The sequence below is a fragment of the Leucoraja erinacea genome, chromosome 28 (assembly GCF_028641065.1).
Source record: "Leucoraja erinacea ecotype New England chromosome 28, Leri_hhj_1, whole genome shotgun sequence".
NCBI lineage: Eukaryota > Metazoa > Chordata > Chondrichthyes > Rajiformes > Rajidae > Leucoraja > Leucoraja erinaceus.
The window spans coordinates 1,603,060-1,630,052 of NC_073404.1; the positions used below are offsets into that span (position 1 = coordinate 1,603,060).

Below are 26,993 nucleotides of genomic sequence, written 5' to 3' on the forward strand. Positions count from 1 at the left end.
GTGGAAGGGGTCTCCCATGATTTTATTGGCTCTGGAGTTGCACCTCCTGATGTATAGTTCCTGAAGGGGGGTGAGTGAAGTTCCCATAGTACGTTCGGCCGAACGCACTACTCTCTGCAGAGCCTTCTTGTCCTGGGCAGAGCAATTCCCAAACCAGATGGTAATATTTCCGGACAAGATGCTTTCCACCGCTGCTGCGTAGAAGCACTGGAGGATCCTCGGAGACACTCTGAATTTCCTCAATTGCCTGAGGTGGTAAAGGCGCTGCCTTGCCTTACTCACCAGTGCTGAGGCGTGTGATGCCCATGTCATATCCTCAGAGATGTGGACTCCCAGATATTTGAAACAGTTCACCCTATCCACAGGATCCCCATTTATCCTCAATGTAGTGTACGTCCTCGGATGATGTGCTCTCCTAAAGTCCACAATCAGCTCCTTAGTTTTTTTTGATGTTCAAGAGGAGGCTGTTATCCTGGCACCAGAGTGCTAGATCAGCCACCTCCTCCCGGTAGGCCTTCTCATCGTTGTCTGAGATCAGGCCCACCACCACAGTGTCATCAGCAAACTTAATTATTGAGTTGGAGCTGAACCTAGCCACACAGTCATGTGTGTACAGGGAGTACAATAGGGGGCTGAGGACACAACCCTGGGGCGATCCTGTGCTCAGGGTGAGGGACTTTGATGTATTCCCTCCCATCTTGACTACCTGGGGCCTGGCGGTGAGAAAGTCCAGGACCCAGGCACACAGGGAGGTGTTGAGCCCCAATTCCATTAGCTTCCCGGCCAGTCTGGTGGGGACTATCGTGTTGAAGGCTGAACTGAAGTCTATGAACAGCATTCTCACGTAGCCCCCCTTCTGGCTGTCAAGATGAGAGAGAGCGGTGTGCAAAACCTGGGAGACCACATCGTCCATGGATCTGTCGGGCCGGTATGCGAATGGCAACGGATCCATGTTGCGAGGGAGGAAGGCGCAGATGTGATTCTTCACCAGCCTCTCAAAGCATTTCATGACTATCGAGGTAAGGGCCACCGGACGGTAGTCATTCAGACAGGTGTTGCATCTGGGGAGGTACCTGTGGAGGTGGCAGTTTAAGATGGAAAGATGGATAGAATGAAAGAGTTGTAGAGGGAGGGGTCTCTACAAAATGTGGGAAGGAGCGGGGATGGGAGGATGAGACTGGTGGTGGGATCACATTGCACGTGGCGGATATGTCAAAGAAGGATGTGTTGGATGTGGAGGCTGGTGGGGTGAAAGGCAAGGACCAGGGTTACCCTACCCTTGTCCCAAATTGTGGGAGAGGGAGTGAGAGGGGAAATACAGTTCACAAAGGAGACATGGGATCCATCCACAGCAGCCCTTGCAATAGGCTGGGCGGGTTTGCAGCTGACACCAGTCAATAGTCTGTCCCTTGTGATTAAGACAGAGATTTAGTTTAGTTTAGAGATACATCACAGAAACAGGCCCTTCAGCCCATCGAGTCCGCATCGACCGGTGATCCCTGCACATTAACACTATCCTACACACACTAGGGCCATTCTTTTACACATACACCAAGCCAACATACCTGTATGTCTTTGTCACGGGGAGAACGTACAAGTACAAGCTCCTTTCAGACAGCACCCGTAGTCGGGATCGAACCCGGGTCTCCGGTGCTGCAAGCACTGTAAGGCAGCGACACTACCGCTGCACCACCGTGGCCAAAACAGGGGAGAGAGATGGTCCAGGTGAGTTTGAGGGCAGCGTGGAAGCGACTGCAAAGTTGATGAAATGAACGAGGTCTGCACGGGTGCAGGAGGCAGCCCCGATGCAGTCGGCGATGTAACGGAGATTGAGTTGGGGGATGGTACAAGAACTGTTCGATCCAAGTCACAGAAGGGCAGGTATAGCTGGGGCCATGCAAATGCCCATGGCTACACCTTTACCTTGTAGAAAATGGGAAGAGTGAGGAGTGAGTTTGTCTCTGGGTCAAATAAAAAGTTGTTGTGGGTGAGGACGTTCTGGCAGGTGGAGGAGAGTGTTAGTCGAGGGAAATTGGTTGTTCAAGGAAGAAGTGGAGGGCATTGAGACCTTCCTGGTGGCAGATGGAAGTTGGAATTCTCCCAGTGACCGCGTGGGTTTTTCTCCGGGTTCTCCAGTTTCCTCCCACATTCCAAAGACGTGCAGGTTATCACCATCCTACCACAACTAGGGATCAGTCCTGAACTACTATGTACGTCCTTGGTGACCCTTTGACTATCTTTGATTGGACTTTACTGGCTTTATCTTGCATTAAACCTTTTTCCGTTATCATGTATCTGTACACTGTGAATGGCTCGATTGTAATCGTGTATTGTCTTTCCGCTGGCTGGTGAGCACGCAACATAAAGCTTTACACGGTACTGTACTTTGTTACACGTGACAATAAACTAAACTGTAACTAAATTGAAAGTGAAACGGTTTGCAGGTTAATTGACTTCTGTAAATTGTCTCGTGTGTGTTGGATCGTGTTGGTGTGTGGGTGATCGCTGTTTGGCGTGGTCTCGTTGGACAAAGGGCCCGTTTCCACACTGTATTAGCTTTCATTGCAAAAGGATTTGAGTATATGAGCAGGGAGGTTCTACTGCAGTTGTACAGGGTCTTGGTGAGACCACACCTGGAGTATTGCGTACAGTTTTGGTCTCCAAATCTGAGGAAGGACATTATTGCCATAGAGGGAGTGCAGAGACGGTTCACCAGACTGATTCCTGGGATGTCAGGACTGTCTTATGAAGAAAGACTGGATAGACTTGGTTTATACTCTCAAGAATTTAGAAGATTGAGAGGGGATCTTATAGAAACTTACAAAATTCTTAAGGGGTTGGACAGGCTAGATGCAGGAAGATTGTTCCCGATGTTAGGGAAGTCCAGGACAAGGGGTCACAGCTTAAGGATAAAGGGGAAATCCTTTAAAACCGAGATGAGAAGAACTTTTTTCACACAGAGAGTGGTGAATCTCTGGAATTCTCTGCCAGAGGGTAGTTGAGGCCAGTTCATTGGCTATATTTAAGAGGGAGTTAGATGTGGCCCTTGTGGCTAAGGGGATCAGGGGGTATGAAGAGAAGGCAGGTACGGGATACTGAGTTGGATGATCAGCCATGATCATATTGAATGGCGGTGCAGGCTCGAAGGGCCGAATGGCCTACTCCTGCACCTAATTTCTATGTTTCTATGTATCTCTAAACTAAACTAAACCAAATGACCCTGAGGCGACGGAAGAAGAGTTTGACATCATGACGGGCTGAGAACTCTTTGCGGTGTGGGTCTAGGTGTACAAAGGGGTGGCCTCTGCTGAGGACTGGCCATCTGCATTATGGAGGGGGGGGGGTCAGGGCAGAGGTCAGACCCAGGCATTGAGGAGGGCAGGAGAGTAGAGGGAGGCCTGGGGGAGGTACCGTGGAGGGTGGGGGGGGGGGGGGGGGGGGGGGGGGGGGGGGGGGGGGGGGGGGGGGCTCAAGGGTGGGGGGGGGGGGGGGGGCGGGTTTTATTCCATGTTTTCAGTTCCTATCGTTTTTTTCATATTCATTTACTTCAGGAATAAATTGCTGGCAGTACAGGCCCACCACCGATTTTCCGGCATCCTTGGTTCTGGAGCCTTGCCGTGTTGTCCGTTTTGCCAGACCAACAGAGGCCATGGTTTTGGGGATACCGGCCCGCAAACACGGCCTCGGAAGTGGGCTATGGGAACGGATCTGCGGCTCCGGATGGCAGGAGTTCCAGAACCCCGGCCACAGGGAGAAAATCCGATCCGGCGATCGGCTGCGGAAATCCCGATGAGGTCGTGATCGGCCGCCTCACCCGGCCTCGGCGCCACATGTTCGGGGGGACGTCCGTCAAGAGCACTCTCGTAATTCTGTACAGATTAAAGGAGGTACTGGACGACCAGTTGCTGGAAAATTGGTGCCAAGGGACCTGTACATGGGAAAGCGATTGAGAGAAGCAGCAGTCAGTAGGATCTACTCACCTCACATACACCAGCCACAAACACACACACAGCCACACACAGAGACACACACAGTGCCACACACAGAGCCACACACAGAGCCACACACAGAGCCACACACAGAGCCACACACAGAGCCACACACAGAGCCACACACAGAGCCACACACATACACATACATACACACACACACACACACACACACACTTCAAAAGGCACAGAGCAACAATGGAGACAGGTGATTGTTAGGTAGCAGCAGATGGCTATTTCAACCTTGTTCTTTACTATAATTCTCTAAATAAATGATAGTAACTTTAGACTTTATTAGTTTGTGTCTTAAAGCAGGAATAGGCCGCTTGTGAATTCACGATTCTAAATTAAAGAGAGCAAGTGAGTTACTTCCATGGCAGGAAATAAGTCAGGGCGGCATGGTGTCGCAGTGGTAGAGTTGTTGCCTTACAGTGCCAGAGACCCGGGTTCAAACCTGACTACGGGTGCTGTCGGCATGGAGTTTGTACATTCTCCCCGTGACCCGCATGGGCTTTCTCCGGGAGCTCTGGTTTCCTCCCACATCGCAAAGATGTGCGGGTTTGTAGGTTAATTGGCTTTGGTAAAATTGTAAATAGTCCCTAGTGTGTAAGATAATGTTAGTGTATGGGGATTGCTGGTGGGTCAAAGGCCCCGTCTCCACGCTGTATCTGTAAAGTCTAAAGAAATCTCAGACCCATGGAATGCTTCCCCTGCAATAGAAGGGAAATCAAGGTGTCCATATATGTTCCTGGTGACCATATATTCAGCAAGAGTGCCCAATGCAGTTCCTGACTGACTGGAGCGCCTCACAGCGCCAGAGATCCTGGTTCCAACCTGACTGTGCATGCTGTCTGTGCAGAGTTTGTATGCTCTACCCGTAACCGCATGTTTTCTCCGAATGCTGCGGTTTTCTAAAGACGTACAGGTTTGTAGGAAATTTTCCCTATTGTGCAGGATCAAGTTGGATGATCATTGGTCGATGTGGACTCGGTGGGCCGTAAGCCCTGATTCCATGCTGTATCTCTAAACTAAACTGAATTAGGATAGGCACAACATACTGAAGTAACTCAGCAGGTCAGGCAGTATCTCCAGAGAAAAAGAATAAGTGACGTTTCAGGTCGGAAGCCTTCTTCAGACTCGGTATAAACCTGCATCTGCAGTTCCTTCCTTCACTAACCTAAACTAGACTGCATTGCAGAATGGAGCTGTGGATGGGCTTATCATGAGCGTCTGCTATGCTGTGGACATGGTGGGTCGCAAATGTAATGAACTGGTGACCCCAAAAGTAATAGGTGCACAGACAGAGAGGCAGTGGGTGAACAGGGGGAGGAGAAGGAAGCATGGGAGGGTGAAACAGGAGGCCACTGTGGGAATAACCCGCTCAAATGGATAGACTGTGTTGGATACTGTTGTGGAGAGAACAGTAGCAGCCAAGGTTGTGGCTCCACCATTAGCTTTGCTGCACTACTTGGATGGAATGAGATAGAACTGTACTGATTGGGGATTTAGCTTAGATTAGAGATACAGCGAGGAAGCAGGCCCTTCGGCCCATCAAGCTCACGCTGACCACGATCACCCTGTACACTAGATCTATCCTACATATTATAGGCAATTTACAGAAGCCAATTAGCTTACAACTGACTCTGTATAGACCCAATCAGTTTCCCTCCACTAACACTCTCCTCCACCTGGCAGTCTTCACCCACAACAACTTCTCTTTTGACTCCTGTCACTGTCTGTAAAGGTGTAGCCATGGGCACTTGCATGGCCCCAGCTCTGTCTGCCTTTTTGTTGGATACGTCGAACAGTCCTTGTTCCATGTGTACACCGGCCCCATCCCCCGACTCTATCTCCACAACATCGACAACTGCATGGGGGCTGCCTCCTGATTCACCACTAACTTCCACCCTGCCCCCAAATTCACCTGGACTATCTCCGACACCTCTCTGCCCTTTCTTGGTCCCTCTGTTTCCATCACAGGGGACGGACTATCGACTGGCCTATCACAAACCTACCAACCCCCACAATTATCTGGACTACACTTCCTCTTACAAAGATGCCACCCCCTACTCTCAATTTCTCTATCTCTGCCGTCTCTGCTCCCAAGATGAGGTTTTCCATTCTAGGACATCCATGAAGTCCTCGTTCTTCAGTAAATGTGATCATAGATGGATCTATCCTTCTGTTATAGACGGATCCCACACCCATATCTCCTCTGTGTCCCGTAGTTCTACTCTCGTTCCCCTTCCCTCCCCTCCCCCCCAGACTGAAAAAGGACAGTTCCCCTGGCCCTCGCCTCTCACTCACCCAGAATCTACATCCAACTCGTCCACCTCCGACATTTCTGTCACCATCACTCTCTCTGTAACTCCTTCACTCGTCCCTTCCCACCCAACCACCCCCTTCATCAGGTACTTTCCCCAGCAACCGCAGGAGATGTAACACCTGTCCCTTTACCTCCTCCCTCACCTCCATTCAGGGACCACAGCATTCCTTTTGGTTGAGACAGATGTCCGCATGCACCTCCTCCAACCTCATCTACTGCATCCGGTGTTCCCGATGTGGCCTCCTATACATTGGCGTGACCAAGTGCTGACTCTGCAACCGTTTTGCCAGACACTTGCGCTCGGTCCGCCAAGACCCACTGTATCTCCCGGTTGCTGGGATGGAAGCAAGATGTGTGGAGATGAGTTCAGTGGGGAAAGAGCAGGCAGAGACAATGGGTCTGCCAGGGCAGTCCTGTTTGTGAATCTTGGGGAGGAGGTGGAAGTGGGCAGCGTGGGGCTGGGGAACGATAAGGTTGGAGGCTGCGGAGCGTAGATGGCCACAAGGGATGGGATTGGATTCAGTCTGGGAGATGATGTTCATCTGTGAGGTCATGGTCAAGGGGTAGGAATGAGAAGTGTCCGAGAGTTGGCATCAAGCCTCTGCACAGTCAGCTCACCAGACTACACCTCCCTTGTTGACGGGCGATGGATATTATCCCAAGGGTGGCAAGGGTGTTATGTTTTATTTAATCATAGGTGTGAACACTACTGAGTATGACACTAATGAATGTATAGACACGGAAAATGCCTGAGGAGTTTTTGCAGTATTTTGTTTTGTTTTTATTTTTTATTTTGAATAATAGTTATTTTTGGAAAAGTTGTTTGTAGTAGTGGGTATAATTACAACGTTTAAAAGACATTTAGACAGGTGTGTGGATCAGAATGCTTTAGAAGGGAACAGGACAAACAAAGGCAAATAATACAAGCGGAGGTAAACAACTTGGCCAGCATGGAGTTAGGTCCCTGGGTCTAGACACCCCGGCTCTGTGGAAAATTACCCACATTCCATCCCATCTACCCCCCCTCGACATCCTGTGAACTCCTTTGAGGTCACCCTGTAAATTGCACATTCTAAGCTTCCCCCCAGTCTAGTTTCAGTCAAAAATCACTGAATCAAGCACTTAATCAACTCATCTTTATTTTAACAAAACACAATTACAGTTCCACTACAGTACCTATCCCACCGCGGTTCCATCCTCGTATCTGCCTGATCAAGCCCTCAAGGCCTCGCTAAAGCAAGGACACTCCAGAAGGTCACGCAGTCCCAAACGCTCTCCCAGAAGATCGACGCGGGACCTGGTGGACTTTTATAGGTCCTGGGACCTCGAGGGGCCACGTCTTAAGGGTGGTCTTCTTACAATCCAATTACAGATATCGATTACCCCCATACATAACAGAAATTTCCCTAACCCAATATAACAGCAGCTATTGAAACATGTACCTTGAGATACAAACAGTTTCTCCAAGGCTCAACAGTTTGACCAATCATCAACCAACAGGATGACTATCTTGCAACATTATGTATACTATTTACAATGGTTTTGCAGCGATCCAATAGAAATGATGCATTTAAGGTTCATCTGCAAAACTGCTATACATGTTATCAATTTAAGAGAAACGGGGAGAACACCTGGACCCTTCCTGGCCTGCATACCAGTCTGAGCCTAGACTGGCTGGTGCCAATCAAAACCTGTAAAGTTCAGCTGACAAGGGTTAAGCAATTCTGACAAGTGCAGGGATCCTCCATTTTATGGTGTCTTTAATGTAGTCAATATTAACAACCCCTCAGCCTCCTACATCCCAGGACCCTGTCTTTCCAGTCTCTCCTTATAGGCCTGGATACAGTGGATGTGGAGAGGATGCTTCCACTAGTGGGAGGGTGGTGAAACTGTGGAATTCATTGCCACAGAAGGCTGGGGAGGCCATCAAAGGATATTTTTAAGGCAGAGATAAATAGATTCTTGAATAGTACGGGTGTCAGGGGTTATGGGGAAAAGGCAGGAGAATGGGTTTAGGAGGGAGAGATAGATCAGCCATGATTGAATGGCGGAGTAGACTTAATGGGGTGAATTGCCCAATTCGGCTCCTATCACTTATGACCTTAAGAACCTACGACCTTATGAACATCTCTCTACAGCTCTCCATGCCAACCAGCACTGTGCTGAATCTCTTCTGCATTCTCTCTATTGCTGCCTCAAGCTTCCCGCAGTGTGGTGATCAGAACTGTACACAATACTCCAAGTGTAGACTCAGGTGACTGCAGGTTCAGTAAACCGCAGGCCCGTACGAAGCTTTCCAAAAAGGGGGGTGGCATGAGAGGATTGCAAAAAATTAAATGTGAAATAGTGTGTGCGCTGCGCACATCATGAGCGTGAAGCGTGAAGCCCCTCGATGCCAGGGTCCAGGGCCCGCTTAAAGGCCCTGGAAGCTCTGGGGTTTTAGATGCTCTCTGATGCATTCTGAGCCTTATTTTGGAGCATTTTTGCACCAGATTTATGACCAATATTTCAGAAATTAACAATATTTCAGAAATTAAATCTGAGAGGTAGCTTTTTCACACAAAGGGTGCTGGGTGTAAGGAACGAGCTGCCAGAGGAGGTAGTTAAGGCTGGGATTATCCTAATGTTTAAGAGACATTTGGACACGTACATGGATAGGACAGATTTAGATGGATATGGGCCAAACGCGTGTGAGTGGGACTAGTTTAGATGGGACATGTTGGTCGGTGTGGGCAAGTTGGGCTGAAGGGCCTGTTTCCACACTGCATCATTCTATGACTAAAAAGTTAAGAAGAAAAATGCATGTAGATAAGTAGAGCAGATTTGAAAGAGGAGTGAAATGTAAAGGCAGAGAGAGGTTTATGGGTGGAAAGGAACATAGGAAAGGAGGGGGGAGAGTGGGCTTGGGCAGATGGGTGAAGGGAAAATAGTCACAAAGTGCTGGAGTAACTCAGTGGGTCAGGCAGCATCTGCGGAGAATATGAATAGGCGACGTTTCACAGAGTGCTGGAGTAACTCAGTGAGTCAGGCAGCATCTCTGGAGATTATATTTCGGGTCAAGACCGTTCTTCAGTAATATTCATGATGTGACATGCATAGACATTCCTGAATGTTACCCAAACCATCGTGAGCTACTTTGTTACGGTGCTTGCCCTCTCCTATAATGTCTCTGCTGCCTTGGGTGATGCAGGACAGGACACGAGCTTTGGGACACAGTGTGAAGCTGTTGCCGTCTGTCCCAGCCTGGTAAAAACCTGGATGGAGTGGATGTGGAGAGGATGTTTCCACTAGTGGGAGAGTCTAGGACCAGTGGCCACAGCCTCGGAATTAAAAGACATTCCTTTAGGAAGGAGATGAGCAGGAATTTCTTAAGTCAGAGGGTGGTGAACTGTGGAATTCATTGCCACAGACAGCTGTGGAAGTCAAGTCAATGGACATTTTTCAGGAGGAGATTGATAGATTCTTGATTGATAAGGGTGTCAGAGGTAATGGGGAGAAGGCAGGAGAATGTGTTTGAGAGGGAAAGGTAGATAGAGTCATAGAGTGATACAGTGTGGAAACAGGCCCTTCGGCCCAACATGTCCCATCTACACTAGTCCCAACTGCCCACGTTTGATCCATATCCCTCTAAATCTGTCCTATCCATGTACCTAACTGTTCCTTAAATGATGCGATATTCCCCGCCTCAACTACCTCCTCTTGCAGCTTGTTCCGTACACCTACCACCCTTTGTGTGAAAAACATACCCCTCAGATTCCTATTAAATCTTTTGCCCTTCACCTTAAACTTATGTCCTCTGCTCCTCGATTCACCTACTCTGGGCAAAAGACTCAACCATATCTATTCAAATCATGATTTTATACACCTCTATTAGATCATCCCTCATCCTCCTGTGCTCCATGAAATCAAGTCCCAGCCTACTCAACCTCTCCCTATAGCTCTGGCCCTCTAGTGCTGGCAACAACCTCGTAAATCTTCATTGTACCCTTTCCCGTTTGATGACATCTTTCCTATAACATGGTGCCCAGAACTGAATACAATACTCTGAATGCGGCCTCACCACCTTCTTATGCAACTGCAACATGACCTCCCAACCTCCATACTCAGCCTGACCCGCTGAGTTACTCCAGCACTCTGTGAAACATCACAGAACAGGGCAAGATTAGCAAGTTTGCTGATGATACAGATGTGAGTGGTTTTGCATATAGTGAAGATGGTTGTGAAAGATTGCAGCAGGATCTGGATCAATTAGCCAGGTGGGCAGAGGAATGGTTGATGGTTGCATGGTTCCTTGAAGGTCGTGTCGCAGGTATATCAGGTGGTCAAAACGTATTTTGGCACTTTGGCCTTCATCTGTCAGAGTATTGAGTATAGAAGTTGGGAGGTCATGTTGCTGTTGTATAAGACGTTGGTGAGACCGCATTTAGAATATTGTGTTCAGTTCTGGGCACCATGTTATAGGAAAGATGTCAAACTGAAAAGAGTACAGAGATCCCCATCCTGGATCAGTCCAATCAGGGTTGGGTCGTCCGCAAACTTGAGAAGCTTGACAGAGGTGTCTGTGGAGGTGCAGTCATTGGTTTGGCGAGAGTAGAGGAGAGGGGAGAGTACACACAGGTGGTGAATAGGAAGGAGAGGGTGCAGGGTCCATTCTTTGCAGACTGGGGTCTGGCTGTGTTTGTTGGGGAGGGGGTACCAGGGTTACGTTTCTGATTTTCAAACCTGCAGTAAAACTCATTCAGGTATCTTTTAACTCTTTAACGATTTGGCTATCGGCTTGACGCATATTTTCCCCCACCCCCCCCGATCTCGAAATGGAAATGATCCCATTAAAATGTATATTTATGTCACAAACTATGGAATTCATATTTTTCAGTATTGTTATCAAGGAAAAGAAAGAAATTCCTATTGTTTGATATTATTTGATATTGTTTTAAATTATTCATATGGAGGAGAAAATATAATAGCTCTAAAACCTACCTTAATTTTGCAATTTCAATAAAGATAATCCCCCTTTCCCTCTTCCCTCCCCCATCTCTCTCTCTCCCCTCCCTTCCCCTCTCTGCTGCTCCCACATCCCCCCCCCCTCTTTCTGGCAGGGGGGACGAAGATGAAGGTGGCGTGGGCCCAACGGGGGTGGCGTGGGCCCAGTGGGGGTCAGCGGGGGTGGCGTGGGCCCAGTGGTAGTCAGCAGGGGCGGTGTGGGCCCAGCAGGGGCGGTGTGGGCCCAGCGGGGGTGGCTTGGGTCCAGCGGAGGTGGCTTGGGTCCAGCGGAGGTGGCTTGGGCCCAGCAGGAGTGGTGTGGGCCCAGCGGGAGTGATGTGGGCCCAGCGGGAGTGGGCACCACCCCTAGGGCCCAGAGAAATGGGCACTCCTTTATCCCGCAGGCCCGATTTTTTCCCCCCGATTTTTTTTGATTTTATTTTTTCCCTCTGGAAATTTTTTAAACTCTGGGTTTTTTTTTGACTTCTCTCACTTTCTCCAAGTTAAAGGATTGGCCATGGACACTCACATGGGCCTCAGCTCTGTCTGCTCACCTGCCCCCTTTCTGCTGAGTCCCTTCCCCCGACCAATCTAGTCTAAACCCTTCAGAACAGCACTAGCAGGTCACCCTCATATTGATATTGGTTCCCCTCCACTTCAGGTACAACTTGTCCCTCTTGTGCAGGTCACCAATGTCCAGTCCACCTGCGAGCTCATCTCCTGAGTATGTGTGTTTGTCTCTAAGGAGTTTATACGTTCTCCACTTGGGTTTACTTCGGGTGCTCCGGTTTCCTCCCACACTCCAAAGACGTACAGGTTTGTAGGTTAATTGGATTTGGTAAAATAGTAAATTGCCCCCTAGTGCGTGTAGGTTAGTGTTAGTGTGCAGGGATTGCTGGTCAGCGCGGCTCGGTGGGCCGAAGGGCCGGTTTCCGCCCTGTATCTCTGAACTCTATAACCAAGTGAGGGATTATCATTGTATAAGTAGTAGAATCAAACTGCACTCGGCAGATCAGGCAGTATCTTTGGAGAACATGGATGCAACCGGGGAGGTCAGTCTGCAATAACCTGGGGTGGCACGGTGGTGCAGCGGTAGAGTTGCTGCCTTACAGCGCCAGAGACCTGGGTTCAATCCTGATTACGGGAGCTGTCTGTATGGAGTTTGTACGCTCTCCCCGTGACCGTAGGTTTTCTTCAGATGCTCCAGTTTCCTCCCACACTATGAAGACGTACAGGTTTGTAGGTTAATTGTCTTGGTATTATTGTAAATTGTCCTTCGTGTGTGTAGGATAGTGTTAATGAGCGATGATCGCTTGTCGGCATGGACTCAGTGGGCCGAATGGCCTGTTTCTGCGCTGCGTCTCGAAACTAAAATTAACTAAACTAAAATAGTAAGATTAAATGAGAACTTACCAGTTTGAAGTTTGATCTTTATTTTATGAGGTGTTACGATGAGCGATTACGTGAAGAAGCCCGCATGCGCGTCAATCTTCAAAGCAGCGATGTGAAATCACAGATAACAGTAGTCGAAGTAACATAGTAAGACTTAGAGCAGACTAAAACTACCGAGTGATCTTTATGAGAGAGGGTTGGGAGCGGAGGGCACGTAATCGCTCATCGTAACTCCTCATAAAATAAAGATCAAACTGGTAAGTTCTCGTTTAATCTTTCTATTTTACTTCGGAGTCACGCGAGTGATTCCGTGAAGATTTCAAAGTACTGTGATTTCATGCCGTGAGATCGAGTCCACACAGCCACAACTGCCTTAATTGACAGATGAGGGAAACATTCATAATGAATAATTAATAACAACAGTAACTCCTCTATCACTGAATCACTGAACCTAAAATAGAGTTGGCAAATACCCCTGGTCTGGCAATAGGTTATTATGAAATGTTCAGAAAGTTTGTTCGTTAGACCATCCTGCAGCCGCTAGGATGTGGTCCAGCCGAACATACATAACCTTTGCTGTTGTAGCAGCCCTGGTGGAGTGAGATTTGAGAAATATCAATATCTACTCCTGCATGAGCCAAACCCCGTTTTAACCACCTGGAGATGGTCTGAACTGATACCTTCTTATAAAGTTTTTGTAATTAACAAACATTGCTAGTTTAGAGCCTCTAAGGCTCTTGATGACCTTGATGTATTGTTATATATGTGTAACCATACACACCCGAAGGTCCATGGGGTATGCCATGAACCTAGTTTGAAACCTTACGCCCCTGGTCTGCTCAACTAAACATTAAAAATATAATATGATTTGCAGATGTAACCATCCTGTCCAGTCACAATATGTAGTGACTGAACCAGTTGCGCTGAGACCAGCGCCATGAGGATAACTACCTTATGAGAGCCGAGCCAAAGCTAAGGATGTAGCTGGAGCCCCCTAGTGAAATAGTGTTAATACCACATCAACATCCCATACTGCCCTGTGCTTGTCCTGGGAGAACTTGTGTGAAAGATATCCTTTATAACTCGGTATCAGAGGGTGAAACCCGATAGAGTGGGTCCCCTTTGCTGCAGTAAATATGATGGGAAGGCACGTTGGGCACAGTTAATGGTCCTATAACTTAATTTATTGTCAAAGACCCATTTGAAACGAACTGCAAGGCGTCAGTTATCTGTACCGTATTAGATGTAACATAAGTATTTAAACAAACGCTTCCAATCTCCTGAAGAGGAAATGTAATGCTTTCCTTTCTTGGTGATATCCCTGCACTCTGCAGCGAGTGCATACATGGATCGGTCTGACGATCCGAGCCGCAGGAGCAGTCTACTCAGACTCTATTTCATCATGCAGAGGCTGGTTTCCCGAGCCACAGGCTGAACCAGCAAAGTTTTACGTTTAGAATAACCGTAAAAGGTTGCATTCCCGACAAAAGCGGGAAGCATGGCTGCATAGGCAAGTCAGACAGAACGACAACCTAAAGCGGGATCTTGCTGACTTTATTGCAAGACCTGACTAATGAGGCAAAATGGAGGGAGACTAACATAACTTCTTTCTCCTTGTAGCGAGAATGTATCTTTCGCCACTGTTATGCCACATATTTTTGCAACCAGTAAATGTGCCTGGAAACAAACATATCGATATTCGGTGTTCCATTGAGCCATAATTTCATTAAATACTTTGTGATCCAACACCCATTTTGTGTTGCCATTGATTGTACGTGATGAGACTCCAATGCAAAATGAGATTAGGTAAATCATTACAGGATATTCTGTCTTGATTGCACCATGTGACTAACATTCGCCACCACCAAAATGTACCAACTTAACATTGAGCATGCAGATTATGCATATTCACTCAATAACCCTTTAACCTATAGAATGAACCTAGTGTCTTTAGATAGTTCATACCAATAACTGAATAATTGTTAACTGATGCAAGTCTCCTCCACCTCCGAGCTAGATGGCATTCATAATTTTTCAACTTGGAGCCCCATCAGTTTATAATATAACTGAAATTTCACTGACCAGATTACTGGAGCAATGCTGAATACTGTTCGTCCACCATAATGACTTTGGTAGCTTCAGCTGGTAATAGCATAAGATCTGTCACAAAGACCTACATGGCATTTGTCGAGATTACTACTTTGCACGATGTAAGTTCTCCCACTTGCACAGCTGAATCACAGCCACTATATTGCCAATTGCCCTTGATGAATAGAAGGCTGTTTTATCACAACACGATTGTTACAGGCTCCTATTAATTCCAATCTCTTACCCCAGGGCGGAGTCACGGGCTAATTAATAGCTAAAGGTAAATCCCAATGATCAACAAGTCTCGTTGGTATCACCTTAATTTTAATTAGATGGATGAGGGACCCAAATTTCTCAAATATAGTTTGAGACTGAAACAGTTGATTTTAGCAACATACAGCGTTAGAATATCCTCCAGGCAAGATTAAACAAGTGAGCTCTGAGCAGTCCAAGCATTGGTTTTAGTAAATTTGGTAAACAACCTGGGAACTTAAGTTAATTTGCAATGTTTTTTATCATTGCCCTTATCCAGATAAATTTCAAATGTCTCCGGTGATTCCTGTAAATGGGAACATCCTATGGAAATCAGATGCAAAGTTTCCTATTCAGAAATTTTATACTGCACATGCGAATTAAATGACATTCTGCATCTTTCACAATGAACAGGCCACGCCTGCCAATTCTGTACCTGCTCGAGCAACAACTCTGGCCCGATTTCCGAGCCTGTCTTGAAAACCAATCCTGGCCATAATACTGAGCCTGCCTCGAAAGACAAACCTGGCCCCAATTCCGTGCTTGGAACCCTAGTATTGTGCTGTTTTACATGGTTAGATGCCACAACCATTTATGTGTTGTAAGGCCACTAGGGCCCCTTCCATCCTTATCAAAGGGAATGCTACCTTCATACAACACATAAACTAAAGACCTGTTATTATTATAATTTGTACAAGAAAACAAGTGTAAATATTACCAACTTGTAGATGGTCCCATATTTTCCTCAGACCGACTTGGGCCTCAGATTGAAGACCTCTGCCCAGCATTCATGCTGCCACCAATTTCAGTGAACTGCTTATTGCCAATGGAGGCGTGGGGTGTGTTGTCACCGCAACAATGAAGCTTTGCTCGTCGTTGGTACCTCGATTGGTCCGACAGCTTTTGTTTCCTTATCCAGGTTTTACCTGTTGAATAAGTCTTACCTGAAGAGAAGATTTGGCGGCTGGTCTTTAATGTCACCCCTGATAGCGCTGTTCGATCCTAGCATTTATAGCATGAGGGCAACTCTGGCCCCTTCCGGATATCCTGCCACCTTTGTTTGCGAGGACTCCCTTGAATCCATACGCATGTGCTCCAGTACGTTCCACAGACATACTATAGAATGTGAAGTCAGTTACCCACTGATCACTCGCACTCCCCTCCACAGAGAGGGAGATTTGTAGGCAGCCCTGAACAGGTGCTGCCGCAGGCCCCTGCCTCGAGGTATGCTCATCAGCTATACCTCCGACCTCGGAGTCAGAACAAAACTGACCCCGTATGCTCTCCTCCTCCAAGAGGGAGACATTATGCAGCCCTTCAACAGGTGCTGCTGCCACGGACTCCCGAGGAGACCCGGGCTGATAGCTCCCTCCTTTGGAGCGTATCATTGTGGAGCAGCCTCTTCATTAGGTGCTCCATGTGGGCTAAACATCCAAATACGCTCTGCATTGAAGGAGGGGAACCCTCCTGGCCTGACCCCCCGAGTCCATAGGCCTGACCAACTTATTGTTGACTTTACCTCTTTTCATGGGCACACCATCGGTCTGGGACCCGCTGACCGTATTGTCAGTGACTCTGGTGGCGATATCGCTGCTGGATTCACCCCCTCCACGGGAACCACAGCAGTCACTGCGGTAGCGAACCCGACGGCCGCCGGTTACCTGCGCTTCCGCGGTGCTACCCGGAGTGTCAATTCCCCACGGCCCATAACTGGTTTCCCGCGGCCCGTCCGGACTTCGCCCCGACATATCCAGCAGGAAACCTCTTACAATACAATACAATACAATACAATTTATTTGTTTTCATTGAGGGTTCAAACAAAATTTGGTTTCTGCAGTGATAGATACAAGAAAAAGAACCAAGACACAATACAATTTACACAAACATCCATCACAGTGACTCTCCTCCTCACTGTGATGGAAGGCAAAGTCTTATCTCTCCCCTGCACTCCTCATTCTCCTCCCGATGTCAGAGTCAAAGCCCCCGGTGGGCGATGCCAGGCCGCGCTCCGGGTCTTGATGTTGGAGCCCCCGGCGGGCGCTAGCAAGTCCCACGGCCTTTAAAGCAGCGCCGGACGATGTAAGGCCCTGCTCCAGGTCATCCTCAACTTCGCAACTCGGGCTGGAGAAGTCGCCGTTGTGGGAGCCCCGAAAAGCAGTCTCCCACCAGGGACCTGTGGGCTCCCCGTGTCACTGTCCACCAGACCTGCGGTTGTAGCCTCCGAATCTCCGGGGTCAGGACGCAGCAGCGCGCCACCACAGCTCCTCCCGCTCCGAACTCAGCCAGCTCCGCGATGGTGGGTAAGTCCGCAGGCTCCGCGACTGGAGCCCCAGGTCGTTCCGGTTGGAGGCCGCTCCACGGTGCTAGGCCCCAACGACAACGGAGACCCGACAGGGAAAAGGTCGGGTTCTCCGTACAGGGAAACGGTTTAAGAACGATATAAAAGGAGATTCCTGCAAGAAAAACACAACCTGGTAAGAAATACAAAACTTACCTGTAGGTTTAAACTTACCGCTGGCAGGAGCGACGCGTTTGCCAGTCCGGTGCTTCGCCATGCAAAATACGTAATGACGCGCGTGCGGACTGGCGGGGCTTCTTCAAGGAACCACTCACGTGACTCCGAAGTAAAATCACCATTGAACCATTGAACATTAAAATAAATGCATGTTAATTCACGAGTCTTTGCTCTCTCTTTGATGTGCACCCGCCTGAACAGTCTGCTAACTTGTTCTCTTTGACAATACTCTGTGCCCCCAACATTTCATCAGCCATCTTCCTGCTGAGTCCCTTCCCCCGACCAATCGAGTCTGAACGCTTCAGAACAGCACCAGCAAGTTACCTCATATTGATATTGGTTCCCCGTCAATTGCAGGACTTTCCTCTGTCGCCCTCGACCGGTTCGGCCCGTGAACTGACGTCACCAAAAGATGCCAGTGATCCAAACACCATGTACTCTCAGCCACGTACTCACCTGGCCTGTCCTTCCATTCATGTCCCACAAACCTGACACTGGCAGTAATCCGGAGATTACCACCCTGCTTTTTAACCTCGTTTCTAACTCCCTGGATTCTCACTCCTCTGTATTGAAACATATAAGATTGTTAAGGGCTTGGACACGCTAGAGGCAGGAAACATGTTCCCGATGTTGGGGGAGTCCAGAACCAGGGGCCACAGTTTAAGAATAAGGAGTAAGCCATTTAGAACGGAGACGAGGAAACACTTTTTCTCTCACAGAGAGTGGAGTGTGAGTCTCTGCCTGGAGGGCTGTGGAGGCCAGTTTCTCTGGATGCTTTCAAGAGAGAGCTAGATAGGGCTCTTAAAAATAGCGTAGTCAGGGGATATGGGGAGAAGGCAAGAACGGGGTACTGATTGGGGATGTTCAACCATGACCACATTGAATGGCGGTGCTGGCTCGAAGGTCCGAATGTCCTACTCCTGCACCTATTGTCTATTGTCTATTCTCGAGGGAAGACCTCACCCCTTCTCCTACCTTTGTTGTTGGTACCAACGGGCGCAGCAATCTTATCAATCAATGTTATCAGGATGCATCACAGCTTGGTTTGGAAACACGGTTTCATTTGATTTGGTTTAGGTCGGCACGGTGGTGCAGCGGTAGAGTTGCTGCCTTACTGCCGGAGACCTGGGCTTGATCCCGACTACTGGTGATGTCTGTACGGAGAAACATAGAAACATAGAAAAATAGGTGTAGGAGTAGGCCATTCAGCCCTTTGAGCCAGCACTGCCATTCAATATGATCATGGCTGATCATCTAAAATCAGTACCCCATTCCTGCTTTTCCCCCATATCCCTTAATTCCTTTAGTCCTAAGAATTAAATCTTAGCTCCTAGGGAGTTTGTACGTTCTTCCCGTGACCACATAGGTTTTCTCTGCAATCTTCGGTTTCCTCCCACAAAGACGTACAGGTTTGTAGGTTAATTGGGTTGGCTTTGTATGCTTGGTATAAGTGTAAATTGTCCCTTGTGTGTGTAGGTTTGTGTTAATGAGCGGAGATCGCTGGTCGGCACGGACTCGGTGGGCTGAAGGGCCTGTTTCCGCGCTGTATCTCCAAACTAAACTAAACTAAACAAAACAGCTTCATCCAGGACACAAGAAATTGTTGTGAATTGTGGACGCTGCCCAGACCATCACACAAACCAACCTCCCATCTATTGACTCCATTTACACCTCACGTTGTCGCGCGGAATGTTTGAACACGGCAGTTTTTCAGAGCCTCGCGCGATGTCGGGACCAGCTCCACACAACTCCATACGGCTCCGGCGATCCAAGTGGGACCGGCCCCGCGAGGCCGTACGGCTCAAGCGACCACGTTAGGTCGCGCTTGCCGCATGGAGTCGCATGCTCGTGGAACAGGATCTTAAGGGTCCAAGCCCATGGTTCCTTGACAGGGGCAGCACAGGTTGATAAGGTGGAGATTACGGCACATGCTATACTTACTTTCATAGTTCAGGCCACAGAACACGAGAGATGGGTGGTTATATTTCAACATTACAACACATTGGTTATGCCGGACTCGGTACTGTACACCCTTGTTATAACAGACCATGGGGGTGGGGGGAATGGTGTCCGTTATGCCGATTGTCCGCTATAGCCGAGTGAGGGGTTATCATTGTATAAGTGGTGGAAACAAAGAACTGCTGTTGCTGGTTAATACACAAATGGACACAGAGTGCTGAGCAGGTCCGGCAGCATCTCTGGGGAACATGGATAGGAGACCCTTCTTAAGACTTGCGAACCAGAACTGGGCCTGGAATCCAGATGAGTTGACGGCCATGACTTGCTGGTGGCTGGGGGGGAGGTGAGGGTCGGTGGAGTCATTGGTCGCGGCCCGCGGGTGGCTAGGGTGTGGGTAAGGGGCGGTGGCAGGTGCAGCCTGTGTGCGGTGAGCAGGTTGTGTGGGTCGGCAGTTGCGGCAGAAGAACCGGCATGAACCGGAGGTAGGGGGCATCCGGGGCTGAGAGTTGCCGGGGACACGGCGTGGGCAGCCGGGGGCAGGTCCATCTACCGTAACCAAAACCCGTTATAAAGTGATCCGTTAAAACAAGGGTTTATTGTACTGTGTGTCGTTGTGGGCACTGTTTTATCAGAAGGATGTGGTATCATTGGAGAGACTGTAAAGTAGATGAACCAAGATGTTGCTTGGATTCCACACTGGGAGAGACTGTGTGGGCTGAGCTTGCTTTTACCTGGAGTGAAAGGGGTTAAGGGGAGAGACATAGATTGGGTAGATAGTCAAAATGTGTTTTCCCATCGTAGGGGTATCGAAAACAAGGTTTAAAGTGAGAAGAAAGAGATTTGAAGAAGGGTCCCGACCCGAAACGTCACCAATCCATTTTCTCCAGAGATGCTGCCTGAGCCACTGAGTTACTCCGTTGATATTCAATGATACCTTATTGGTCACATGTGCCGAGCGAGGTACAGTGAAGATCATTTTAGTGAACAGTTCAGTCCAAGTATCACTGTACATAAGCACTTGGATACATCTTAGACCAGCATTTCAGATACAGTACAGGTGTACACAGTCGTACACTGAGACAGTACACAGAGTCGCCAGTTTGATGCCATATTCAAGTCCCAGTTGTTGTAAGTGCAGGGATCTTGATCTAACCATGAAGGTCTGTTGTCCTGGCGATGTTGCAGGGTCGGCCGGGCCAAGCCTAGTCCACCGCCGCTGCTCCACCGCTGTAGGCCGCGTGCGGTCCACGTGTTCAACCGCTTGGAGCGGCGCCCGGTCCAGCCGAGCCCCAGGCTGCTGCAAGGCCTCCAGCGGCCACTCCCCCGTCTAGGCCGTGCATGCCCTCTCCGCACTCCGCAGTGGACGTGCCCGGCCCGATGTCAGGCATGGTCGCGGCATGATCGGCCCACCGGGGCCAAGCATCTCCAGTTCCCGGTTTCTCCATTTGAGATTTAAAGGGGATATTTGGTGAGTTGTTTTCTGGACAGTGGTTGATATCTGGAAATGCGCTGCCAGAGGAGGATTAGTTTGGTTTAGAGATACAGCATGGAAACAGTCCCTTCAGCCCACCGAGTCCGTGCCGACCAGCGATCCCCGCACACTAACACTGGCAATAGTTTACAATCTTTGCTAAAGACAAACCTGTATGACTTTGGAGTGTGGGAGGAAACCGGAGCACCTGGATCGAACCCAAGCGGTCTCAGGGAGAACGTACAAACTCAGTACAGACAGCACCTGTAGACAGGATAGAACCTGGGTCTCTGGCGCTGTAAGGCAGCAACTCTACCGCTGCGCCACCGTGACACGGAACCTCTGGTGGTGGTGGAATTAAATCCAATTACTACCTGAACGAGGCACTTAAATAAGCAAGACAAGGAAGAATATTCTGTAGCCTTGATGCAGAATAAGGGGATTAGTTTAGATGGGCAGGAAGGTCAGCATGGACATAGTTTGACAAAGATGTTGCCAGGACTCCAGGGCCTGAGCTATAGGAGAAGGTTGAGCAGGTCGGGACTCTATTCCTTGGAGCGCAGGAGGATGGGGGGGATCTTATAGAGGTGTACAACTTCATGAGAGGAATAGATCGGGTAGATGCACAGAGTCTCTCCATGTTCACCTATCCATGTTCTCCAGAGATGCTGCCTGAGTTACTCCAGCACTTTGTGTCTCCCCTTTGTAAACCAGCATCTGCAGTTCTTGTTTCTATATAACTGCATGCCGGCCTGTAATACAGGGTCCTGTATATTTACCTCTTTCACTCATGGTCACTGGACATGAGCCATGTAAAACTCATGTACACAGCACTGAACTCAGCTGTGAGGCCTGTGGGTCGATGTCATCAGAGCCACAACGTTTAGTTTAGATTAAGTTAGTGTTACCAGGGGCGCCGCACGAATGGCAGCCTCGCCAACAGTCTGTCTGTTTTTTCATTTTTTTTGTTATTTTTAATGCGTTTTAAAAGTTTGTCTTAATGTTCTCTGGTTTATTTTATGGGGGGGGGGAGGTGTCGGGGGAAACGTTTTTTTCAATCTCTTACCTTGCCGGAGGTGCGATTGTTTTCCGGATCGTATCTCCGGTTGCTCTGCGGCCTAACATTGTGGAGCTGGCGGCCTCCCTCAGGGCTGACTGAGCCCCAATGTGGGGCGTGGACTTACCATCGGAGCCAATGCCTTGCCTGCAGACTTTACCATCGACAGCTCGCAGTCTCAGGAGAGGCTGAGCCGGGAGCTCCAACGATGCAGGAGGTGCGACCAGCCCCGGCGCGGGGGAGCTGAGATCCCCCCCCCGATGCAGGAGCTTGATCGCCCCGACGCGGAGGGCCCGCCACCGGCTACGGGAGCCAAGATCGTCCCGTCAACGGTACGCTAGAGGCCCCCGACACCGCAGGAGAACAATGAAGGGAAGAGATTGAACTTTTTTTCGCCTTCCATCACAGTGAGGAATGTGGAGGATTCACTGTGGTGGATGTTTATGTTAAAATGTATTTTGTGTGTTCTATGCTTTATATTTGTATGACTGACTTGGCGAATGAAATTCCTCGTTAGTTGCAAAACATACTTGGCTAATGAAGTGTTATTGTATTGTATTGTAAACAGACAGCACGGAAACAGGCCCTTTGGCCCACCAAGGCCGTGCCAACATCTGATCCCCGCACACTAACACAATCCTACACACATTGGGCCAATTTACAATTTTAACAAACCAATTAATCTACAAACTTGTACGTTTTCGGAGTGTGGGAGGAAACCAAAGCACCAGGAGAAAGCCTACACTGTCACGGGGAGAACGTACAAACTCTGTACAGACAGCACCCGTAGTTGGGATCGGACTCGGGTCTCTGGCGCTGTAAGGCAGCAACTCTATCACTGCCCCACCATGCCACACTATGTCAGCCACAGTCCCACGGGTAATGCCAGGTGGTATGAACCTTCAGTACATTCACACTCCCCAATCCATCTGCACCTCCCCAAAGCCCCAGCTCCACCATGGAGATGGAAACCACACCTTACTCTGCCAATGTGTCATTTCACAAATATTGGACTGAAGTAAATAATTTAAAAACATTTCAAATATTAATGTTGAAAGGGCAGGTGGGACTAGTGCATCTTGGTCAGCATGGATAAGTTAGGCAGAAGGTGAACATAAAATGCTGGAGAAACTCAGCGGGACAGGCAGCATCTCTGGAGAGAAGGAATGGGTGACCCTTCTGCAGACTGAACATCACCTGTCCATTTTCTCCAGAGATGCTGCCTGGCCAGCTGAGTTACTCCAGTATTTTGTGTCTACCTTTGATTTAAACCAGCATCTGCAGTTCTTTCTTACACAAGTTAGGCTGAAGGGCCTGTCCCCGTGCTGTATGGCTCTTTGACGCTATGAAAGTTAACCAAAAACAACTAAACACATTACTAATAATACGTAATCAAAAGGAACTGCAGATGCTGGTTTATACCAAAGTTAGACACAATATGCCTGGACAACTCAGCGGGTCAGGTCGCATCTCTGGACAAAATGGACAGGTGATGTTTTGGGTCAAGATGCTTTTTCAGAAAACACAGTAAACACATTACTAACTAGAAACATTAAACCAGACCAAAATAATTGTTTAAATAGTCATCTACTTTTTCAATCGAACTTTATCCTCGATTGTAATAGCTCATGTATAGTCCTTTTATACACTATATACTGGAATAACACCCAATAAAAAAGCTTTTCACTGTACCTCGACACACGTGACTATGAACTAAACTAATCCTCTGCTTTCCTGGATATTGCATCAACAATACATGTTGCAGAGGACTGGGTTTCTCTGCGATCTATCTTTGGTTCGATAAGATTCTCCGGACAATAGAACTTATAAAGACAGACAGTGCCATCCCATGTTGTCACTTCCCTCATAGATTTTTTCTCTTCTTACACACAGACCTCAACAAATCACTGTACTGCCGTGATTAAACATGGACTTACCCCAGAACAAAATGTGACTGCAACTATTCCAGACGACTTCTCATTTCTCTGGAGAAGTGTCAGGGCAGTTCATTGTGAGACTTGTACTTGTGTCTCTAACAGCCTTGAATAGATGCCTTTTGCCCACACGGTTCCAAAATGTTTAGCTTAGCTTTTATTACAGTCACGTGTACTGAGGTACAGTGAAAAGCTTTTATGTTGTTATCCAGTCAGTGAAAAGACGACACATGATTACAATCAAGTTGTCCACAGTGAACAGATACAGGATAAAGGCTATAACGTTTAGTGCAAGATAAACTCCAGTAAAGATCGATTAGATAGTTCGAAGGTCTCCTGTGAGGTAGATTGGACCGATCTCTTGTTGGTGATAGGACGCTTCAGTTGCCTATAACAGTTTGGAAGAAACTGCCCCTGAATCTGGACGTGTGCAATTTCACATTTTTGTACATCATGCCCGATGGGAGAGGGCAGAAGAGGGAGTGAGACTGGTTGTGATAAAGCCGTTGGCCTTGCCGAGGCAGCGTGAGGTGTAGATGGATATTCTTGGTCTTTTGATGGGAAATTAGACAAAAAGATAGATACAAAATGCGGGAGAGGCAGGATCTCTGGAGAGAAGGAATGGCTGACGTTTCAGGTCAAGACCCTTCTTCAGATACTTGTTGTCTGAGTACACGTCCTGGTCTTTCCTGCAGCTTTGAGTTTAACCTCCAGGTACAACATTGATCCCACACCTCATCCTGAGGCCTTGTCCTCTTTGTCCAATGCCACAAATGCCAGGTCCTTAAATTCTGACATGGGTTTGAGTCTCTGCCAATCCCAGACCACGATCGTACGATACAATTGGACTTTATTTATCACAAGAGGGAAATTGATCTGCCAATAGTGATACAACACAAGATACATGAAAAATGAAATTAATGTGAGTAGTGGAAAGGATTGGGGATGTGCAAAGATTGGGAAGGGGGTGGTCAGTCTACCCCACAACAGAAGGGGGAGGAGTTGTACAGTTTGATAGCCACAGGGACCAAGGGTCTCCTGTGGCGTTCTGTGCAACATCTTGGTGGAACCAGTCTGTTGCTGAAGGTGCTCATCAGGTTGACCAGTGTGTCATGGAGGGGGTGAGCTGTATTGTCCAAGATGTTCTGCAGTTTGAATCATTGAAGTAATCCGGTGACTTCCAATAGCTAGTCCCAATCCCCAATGGCTAAAACCCCAATTTCAAACGCTAAAACAGCTCCTCATCTCCATCCCTGCACCTCTCCAGAGACACGACCACAATTTGTTCACAGGCCCTCTCTTTCACCTTCCCCAACCACATCCACCCCGCATTGATCCCAGATAACATGTCATTAGTTTAGTTTAGAGATACGGCGCTGAAATGGGCCCTTCGGCCCTCCGAGTCCGCACCGACCAGCAATCACCCCGTACACTAGTTCTATTAAGGGGCTGTTGGAATCAAGGGATATGGGGAGAAGGCAGGCACGGGTTATTGATTGGAGACGATCAGCCATGATCACAATGAATGGCGGTGCGGGCTCGAAGGGCCGAATGGCCTCCTCCTGCACCTATTTTCTATGTTTCTTTGCTCCTATTCTGCACACAAGGGGCAATTTACAATTTTTAACCAAAGCTAATTAAACTACAAACCTGTACGTCTTTGGAGTGTGGGAGGAAACCGGAGCACCCTGAGTAAATCCACAAGGTCACAGAGAGAACGTACAAACTCCTTACAGACAAAACTCGTTGTCAGGTTCAAACTTGGTTCCCTGGCGCTGTAAGGCGGCAACTCTACTGCTGCACGACCGTGCCTCCCCTATTGTTTGAGGGAAAAAGTTTCATGTGTTTTTATATAAAAGCTGAAGTTTGCGTTCAACTAACACAGCCTTGGGGTTGCCACATCATGACCACACAGTGAGTCTGCAACACGCTGCACCTCAATGTTAGCCGTGATCCTTGGCGGCAGAGTCTAGTTATACTTACGTTATAGTTTTGATTAATGAACAAAATTGAAGCAACATTTTAATTTTGCTATCTAACATTCTAGTTATCTTATACAGAATCTTTGTCTGATAAACAGGCACCAATTACTTTCCTCCCACCTCCCATGAAATAATAAATTCAGATCTGACTGCAAACTAAAACTTAATTCCTCCATTTAATTTAGTTTAGAAATACAGCACGGAAATAAGCCATTTGCCTCTCCGAATCCACACCGACCAGCGATCCCAGTCCCCACACACTAACACTATACTACACACACTATGGACAATTTACATTTATATCAAGCCAACGAGTATAAAAAACCCTCATCCTCCTGTGCTTCAAGGAATAGAATCCCAGCCTATTCAACCCCTCCCTATGGCTCAGACCCTCCAGCCCTGGCAACATCCTTGTAAATTTTCTCTGTACCATTTCCTGCCTGACAACATCTTTCCTATAACATGGTGCCCAGAATTGAACACAATACTATAAAGGCGGCCTCACCAACGTCTTATACAACTGCAACATGACTTCCCAACTTCAATGCTTAATTACAGCAGTGCTTTGGCAGGATAGATTGGAGGGCTCATCTAGGGAGGCTATTTGGGTGGAACTGAGAAGTGGGAAAGGTGTAGCAACACTTATAGGGGTGTATTATAGACCGCCAAATGGGCATCGAGAATTGGAAGAGCAAATATGTAAGGAGATAGCAGATATTAGTAGTAAGCACAAGGTAGTGATTGTGGGAGATTTCAACTTTCCACACATAGACTGGGAAACACATTCTGTAAATGGGCTGGATGGTTTGCAGTTTGTAAAATGTGTGCAGGATAGTTTTTTGCAGCAATACATAGAGGTACCTACTAGAGGAGGGGCAGTGCTGAACCTCCTGTTAGGAAATGAGACGGGACAGGTGGCGGAGGTATGCGTTGGGGAGCACTTCGGGTCCAGTGATCACAATACCATTAGTTTCAATATAATTATGGAGAGGGTCAGAACTGGACCTAGGGTTGAGATTTTTGACTGGAGAAAGGCTAACTTTGA

The 26,993-nt window shown here is 48.1% G+C and overlaps 1 pseudogene; it reads right to left on the bottom strand.

The window, feature by feature from the left end:
• Positions 1 to 15,547: 15,547 nt before the first annotated feature.
• LOC129710905 (U6atac minor spliceosomal RNA) lies at positions 15,548 to 15,690 on the bottom strand (annotated as a pseudogene).
• Between the last annotated feature and the right edge of the window lie 11,303 nt (positions 15,691 to 26,993).